Raw genomic sequence first — 8,157 nt, forward strand, 5'->3', positions numbered from 1 at the left:
CGCACTCGCGTAACGATTGGTCGACGTTACTGTCAATCAAGCGGCACTCGTATAACGTGTTGCTGAACTCCATGTCAATCGTGACGTCACTATAAAAAGGGTGGAACATCCGGAGCTGTTCGTGGTATATTGTTAAAGATAGAGCAGCGATGTAGTGGGTTTAACCTCGTCAGTTTATGTATTAATTGTATGAAAGCTGTTTACCCAACTAAAACGCTTACTTTAAGCTTATATTTAAATAACGGCAAACGGCTCAAACTTTTAGCTCAAGGTTAAAATTAAAAAATGCCATGTCGTTCAATGTGCGTCTGTCTGATAGAGCAGAGCGGCTTTTGTATAGGTAGTGTGTCGGGTGTAAATAAACAGCCCGTTGTTTAAAATATAGTTTTGTAGATAAATCAGGAACACACAGTGATCCTCTGTGTTCGTGCACATTTTCTTTAATTTAAACAAACCGCTAGATGGCGACCTCTGACCGCAACACTCTCTCTCTCTCTCTCTCATTCTCTCTCCTCAAAGGTCAGTAGTTGCTTTATTGGCATGACAATTATTAACGTTATTTGTATTGCCAAAGCTTGGATGCACATAGCAAATAATTACAGCAATAAAAAAAAGAAACCTCTCTCTCTCTCTCTCTCTCTCTCTCTCTCTCTCTCTGCTCAATGGCAGCAGCATGGAAGGTCAGGTGTAGATTTGCTAGAAAAGCATAAATAAACACTGCTTCAGCAGGACTTCAGGGAACAGGCTGCACTTGGCAGACCAATCAGCAAGCCAGTAAGTCCACTGCGGTTCCCACTGTGTCAGGAAACACAGACACTTATGATTATGGGATGACATTATGGGAAACGTGGAATTTAAAATAATTTGAATTTTTAAATGTATTCTTTAGTATAATTCATCTCTCCAGTGACTCCTGGATAGCGCCGGATATCAGAAAAATCTGATTTATTATGATGCGTTTTCATTTCCATAGTAACAGCTATTTTACAGGCAGAATATACAGCAGACACTTTACATTATCCCTTACTAAAAATATATTCATTTGATTAAATTAATAGACTTGTATAATCCTTATATTGTGTTTATGGAGAAATATTTGTATATTTTCTGTGGCCACACTTTGAAACCCTGAGGTAAAACTATTCCTTTAAGTTTAACAAAGCTTTTTTAGCTCCTATACTTTGTCATCATAAAACATTGTTTTTTTATGTTCCAAAACTAATAATTACAGTACCAGATCTTATTCCATAATAAATAAAACAAATTAATTTGATAAATTGCTGTAGTATAAGAAGAAACTTTTCAATGTATGATTATAAGAAAGTAATCAGCTTTGTTTGTTGTGGTAACATCACACCAACCAAAAGAAAGTTTATCAACCAGCATGACAAAATCTAAATGTTTATCAACATTTGACCACAAGTTCATTCAAATCTAGAACTGAAAGTACCAGAAACCTGGTACTGGTAAGTAAAGCATGGACAGTAAGTATTTTATTTATTAATTTGTTCAAGTTTCAAAAAAAAAAAAAAGGTTTCACTGCCATTGCTATCTGCTTAAATGTATGTTGGCTAAAAAGAACTTAAAATATGTGCAGTTTGTTGAAAAGGAAACCATAAAATGTTTTGTGAAGTACAAAGGATCTTTTAACGATTCTTTTAAGGAAAATTTCTAAACTCTGTCACAGAAAAGATTTGGAAATAAGCAAGCAATTCTATTATAAATACTGTACTGTATAAAAAATGCTAAAATTTTTCCCTTGATATCTTCCTCATTGGATCACTTGAAAATTTTTCTATTTTGGACATCATGACTGGTTAAGGACATTAATGCAATGGTAATCGCATTAGTGGTGAGATTAAAAACAGGAAAAAAAGTCCATGAAACCTCCTGTGTTTTCCACAGCTCAGCCTGCTTCAAACACTATCACACAACAACATTCAGACGCCCTGCGGCTGCCAGTGATAAATGATCTGCCTCTCATCTGCCTTCACGCTCAGGACAGATGAGGATAATGAAAGCTATGGCACAAACTTCACTTAGGAGTTTGTAGATTTTTATAGGACTCTGATGAAAAAGTCATTTTTGTTATAAAAAGCATGGATGCTCAAAGGGCATGTAATTTTTTTGTGTGTATGAATGTTAAACTTGGAATAAATTTGGATATGGTTTATAAGTCCTGCAATAATTATGTACAGCATTTATAAACCCTCAGACAACATAAGCGATAAGAGAATGTAAATTTGATGTATTTATGTAATGCACTGTTTGTTATTAATGTCTGCCTGGCTAGCTTTCTCTGTTTAGGCCTATATGCCTATGTTTTGTCCAATCTACATTAATTCTGACAAGGATTTATGTAGATTAGGTGGTATGATGGTGTAGTGGTTAACCCTGTGGCCTCAAACCTGGGCCAAGGGTTTGATTCCCACCTTGGGTCTGTGTGTGTGGAGTTTGCATGTTTTCTTTGTGCTTGGTAGGTTTCCTCTGTGCAATCGGTTTTCTTTCCACTGTCATTCCAAATTGCCCATTGTGTGTAGGTGAAGGTGTGCGTGATTGTGCCCTGTAACGGATTAGAACCCCGTCCGGGTTGTATCCAACCTACTTCCTTGAGTACTCTAGGATAGGCTCAAGGCCTCCTGTGAACCTGTACAGGATAAGAGGTTAGTGAGTGAGTGAGTGATGTAGGCTATAATAGACATTAAAGCAGAAGCATTAGAGAACAATTACCCCTTGGCATAAATGTGTATATGTCTTCAGAGATCCTTTCTTTACTTTATGATTTCTATTCCTCTCATTGGTTCCAATGTCAACTTTGGGATGAATTAGTATTGGTTGAAATTAGCTTCCACAGAAGTTCTTAATAGGATATTTTAAATTGTTTTCTTTTAGGCCTGGGAGTTACAACAAACAATGGTAATACATGTTGTACGTTAGTGTGTTCGACAAAGGCTTAGCTGTATTTTTAGCTGTATTACCCAGTGCTCTTATGTGATTCACCAAGATCTTCAGTGACTAACTGCATGTTTCCTGCTGCTTTGTTCAAAATCTTTCGACATTTAACTTCTTAAACACCTGCCGGGTTATATTTTTTGTATTGTCACAACGGTACCCTCAGCACAGAAACTGTTGTGTCTGAACAGTCCTTAAATTTGCAATAAGAGTCGGAGGGGCTGCCAGCAATTTAACCATTGTGTTGCTATGACAACGGCAGTATCTGTAGAAAATGTAGAAGATTCTGTCTTTTCCATTAAAAGCAATGTTCGTTGAGGGAGCAAATTATTGAAGCAAAGAGGCGATGATGAGCATATAACGCAGTATATTAGTGAAGAGGTCAAACGAGTGGGGGGATGAATGCATGATCTGAGAAGGGAATATATTCATGGTGGTGTGGGAGAGCTGTTTGAATCGGTCTGTGTGAATGCCACTAGCGGAAAGGTCACCTATGTGCTTCCAGCTGTTGTTTGTTCTGTCATATGGCTGCATTCTTTGTTAGTTATTTGTCAACAATACTAACTATATTGTTGTGTACAGTTTTGAATAAGAGTTTGTTGTAATTGTAAAATACAGCATTTAACTCTCTAAGCTGCCTGAAGAAAATAATAGCACAGTCTAACAAGATTGAAGATACTAGAAGAGCAATCTTGGTGCATAACTCCATGCATAACATTTTAAGTTGTTTTACATTTATATAGCTTTATATATTTTTGTGTTAAAATTAGTTTTTTCTAAAATTTCATACCCACAAGAAAGAACTATATTTTGCAGTTCTAAAATAAAGATATGTGGGCTCATTTTTTCCCCTTCATTTCCCATACTTCCCACTGTGTAGAGGACTTTGTGCTCATGCGTCCAATCCCTGGAAAATGTAATGCTATTTTTGTGCTTTTGTATTTTTATATCCTTATCCTGGTGTATCTAGGCTAACAAATATTTCTCTCTCTTGGGGAGAAAGCTCTTTGCATTTTCATAGTAAGGGATTATAGTGGAGGTTTGCATGTGTCCAGTCTCATATTTATACCCAGGAACACAGGACATTAAAAAAGAGTGTATTTAAGTTATCAGCCATAACTTTAATATCACTGACAGGTAAATAACATTGATTGTCTCATTACAGTGCCACCTGTCAAGGGATGGGATATACTGTTTTAGACAGCAAGTGAACAGGCTATTCTCACAGTTATAGTGTTGGAAGCAGGAAAAATGTGCATCTCCAAAACAGCAGGATATATGGAGTATTCCCAGTGTGCAGTAGAGATGGAGTTTTCATCCCTCTTATTGGTTCCAATGTCAACTTTGGGATGAATTAGTTTTGGTTGGAATTAGCTTCCATATAAGTTCTTAATAGGATTGGAAATTGTTTTCTTTCCGGCTTGGGAAAAATTACAAAAATTGGTCCAAGGAAGAACAACTGGCGAACAAGGGGCAGGTGCCAAAGGCTCACTGATGCTTACTGATGCCCACCAAAGATGTAAAGAACATACAGAACTGTTGTACAACAAATCGATAAAACTGTTAATGTGATAAAGTTGCATTGTAAATAAATCACCAGTGAAAATCACAGTTATTGTTAGCAGTGAAAGTAAAACCATCTCCATATGCACAGTACAACGAGAACTCACAAAATTAGGATTTAACTACTTGGTGTCCATAAGTTAGTTAAGCTAATCAGAAAAAAATTCTATGGAGTATAAAGATTGAGCTTTGGAGCAATAGAAAAAGGACATGTGGTGTGATGAGTCTTGATTGACCCTATTCCAAAGCGATGTGTGCGTCAGTGTAAGAAGGGAAGTGCCTGATGTGATGTACTCATCATGCTTAGTTTCCTCAGTAGTACAAGCCTCTAGAGGCAGTGTTTTGATCTGGGGTTACTCCCGTTTTGCAGGTCTAGGCTCAGCAATGTTATGTGGCTATAAAATGAGGTCATTTGACGACCTGGATGTATTGAATGACCAGGTTATCACATCAATATATTTTTTACCTTACTGATAGCACAGGCATATTTCTGCTGGTTCTGAAAGCATGAGGAATCATTTTCATGCGTGAATTGGCCAACACATTAAATTTTGTGCTGTAATCACTGCTAAAGATGGTTGTAAGTAATATTAGACTGACACTTTCTGTTTAGCCAAGCAGTGTATGTATCTTCACTTGTCATGTGTTGTCTAGACACTGTATATTGTCTATATTCACTCACATACTATATGTTTTAATTTTTTTGTACAGAGAGTATGCTACTATTATGTTTATAACCAGCTTTATCTTGGACCTCATTATTGTTTTTTATGTGCAATTTACTGACTGTTGATTGAAGTCAGGATCAGATATTGTCCTTTCCTATGGCATTACATTGGAAATTCAAAATTGAGCAGTTGATGAAATCTTTTATAATCTTCAGAGGAAAGTAATTCAAGTAATGGAATTGAATGAACAAGGATCCTTTGATCTAATTAAGCTTTAAATCATTAGAATAGTTGCACATGCAGATAATACATCATTAAACTGACTACTAAAAATGAAAATGCTTCATTATTTTGTATAAATTTACATTTTTACAAAGGGTTTGGCAATGTGTCTCTGCTTTCAAATGTTAGAATTTTTTTCTGAAAAGCGTTCACTCTGTAGGGTGCTATCTAGAAACTTTATGCCGTCGTCCAAAAGGACAATTTATTGTACCTTTCAAGATTATAACATTAACTTTTTTTCAAAACATTAAACCTCCTCCTTATGTTTGTAGTATAACCAGCCAATATAATTTGACAATAAGAGTATATCCGAAAAGTGAAATTTCTTTGACTTTATCTTTTACTCGTTCTTTGTGGTGTCTTTCTGGCAGAAGCCTTTAATATAATTCCAGAAATATTCTTTCAAAGGTTTTAGAAACATGAATGACTCGTAAAAGAACTTGAATTTATTTAAGAGTTGGGTAGAGCCTGATATGGATTGGACATGTATGTATAAGTATAAACACAGATATGTTGATATAATAAATTTATAAAATAAATAGAAATATTGTTCTTGGCTGTTCTTTTAAAAAGATGTTGACTTCTTGTTAACCTTTTTTACCTCTTTCCTTACCTGACAGGATTTTTGTTAAACAAAATAGTTATATATATATATATATATATGTACTGGAAGGACATTAAATTACATATTTCCAAATATCTACACCTAAGTCTCACAAATAAATACAGACCTACCTCACTATTATCACCAGATTAAGTGAACATTTATTCCATGCCATATATAAGCATTTGTTATCTTGTCAGAAGTTGAAACATTTAACTGCCTGATAGAACTGTTACCTAAAAATAGGCAGGAGGAAAACCCTGCAGACATTGATTACCTGGGCACAATCTAGAATAATACTAAGATATCTGATAAACATATAAGCATTTAGGATATATGTTTATTAGATATAGATAAAGTAGTATTCAATATTATTCTAGATTTGACGCTTTTGGTATAAGTACATATTTGCCTTCTATAAATAATGGTATGTCAATTTGTGTTCCTTTTTTCCTCACAAGCTGTGTTGGATCTGCCTTATGTAATTTGATGGCTCACCTAGTGTTTAGGCATGTCTCTGTTTTGCCTCTTACCCGACAATGAGTAAAATAAGTCTGAAAGCCAGAAATCACCATCATGTCTGTGTCATTCTGTGATTCAAAGCTTTAACCGTACAGATCTGTTTTCTACAGTATTCGTACATCTTGCACTACCTTTAAGAGTTTTATAAGTCAATATTTGGGTCATTAGCTCCCTGAAATGAACCCAAGTGAACCTTGTGGAATAAAGCAACAGTTGACTCTAAAAGAATCTAAAAGCTTGAATCTATATTTATGTAGTATGTAATGTGTATTACCATTGGACTAAATTGCTACCTTTTTCTTACTGGAGCCAGTGGATAGAAGATACAAGATAAATACATATGCACTATATTGCCTAAAGTGTTGACTAACCCATCCAAATCATTAAATTTAGGTGTTCCCATCACATCCCTGTTTATGTGATTGGGACACATTCATTCAGACCAGGTGCTTGATTTTATACATCTGTAACCAGGTCTTCCAATCACATCCCTGGTTACAGATTGTGAAAGAATGTGTTGCTTTCAGGAGTTTAGTGAATTCCAGTTTAGTACCGTGATAGGATGCCACCTGTGCAATGAGTCCAGTTGTGAAATTTCCCCTCTACTAAATATTCCACAGTCAACTGTTAGTGGTAAGTGGAAGCGATTGGGAATGACAGCAACTCAGCCATGAAGTGGTAGACCACATAAAATCACAGTGGGATCAGCGGATGCTGAGACACAAGTGCACAGAGGCCGCTAACTTTGTGCAGAGTCAATAGCTACTTCAAGAACAGGGCATAGAGATTCAGCCATGGAAAACCAGTTCTTGGGTTTCCATGGCTGAGCAGCTGCATCCAAGCCTTACATCACCATGTGCAATGCAAAGCATCAGATGCAGTGGTGTAAAGCACACCGCCACTGGACTCTAAAGCAGTGGAGAAATGTTCTCAGGAGTGATGAATCATGCTTCTCCATCTGGCAATCTGATGGACAAGTCTGGTTTCAGTGGTTGCCAGGAGAACGGTACTTGTCTGTCTGCATCGTGCCAAGTGTAAAGTTTGGTGGGGGGGATTATAATGTGGGGTTGTTTTTCAGGAGTTGGGCTCAGCCTCTTAGTTTCAGTGAAAGGAACTCTTGAAAGGTTCAGCATACCAGACACTTTTGACAATTTCATGCTCCCAACTTGGGGATGGCCCCTTCCTGTTCCAACATGACTGCGCACCAGTGCACAAAGCAAGGTCCATAAAGACATGGATAAGCGAGTTTGGGATGGATTAGAGTGGAGTCTACAAGCCAGGCCTTCTTGTCAAACATCAGTGTCTGACCTCACAAATGCGGTTCTGAAAGAAAGGTCAAAATTCTCAAATACACTCCTAAACCTTGTAGAAAGCCTTACCAGAAGAGTTGAAGCTGTTATAGCTGCAAAGGTAGGGCCAACATCATAAATATGGTTTACAAATTGGACGTTACTCAAGTTCATGTGCATGTGAAAAGAGGTGAGTGAATACTTCTGCCAATATTCGTTCATCTAGGAACCACTGTAATCCAACACGGGACTGTGGAGGCCAATGGTAATTACTATT

The sequence above is a fragment of the Clarias gariepinus genome, chromosome 14, assembly GCF_024256425.1.
Source record: "Clarias gariepinus isolate MV-2021 ecotype Netherlands chromosome 14, CGAR_prim_01v2, whole genome shotgun sequence".
NCBI lineage: Eukaryota > Metazoa > Chordata > Actinopteri > Siluriformes > Clariidae > Clarias > Clarias gariepinus.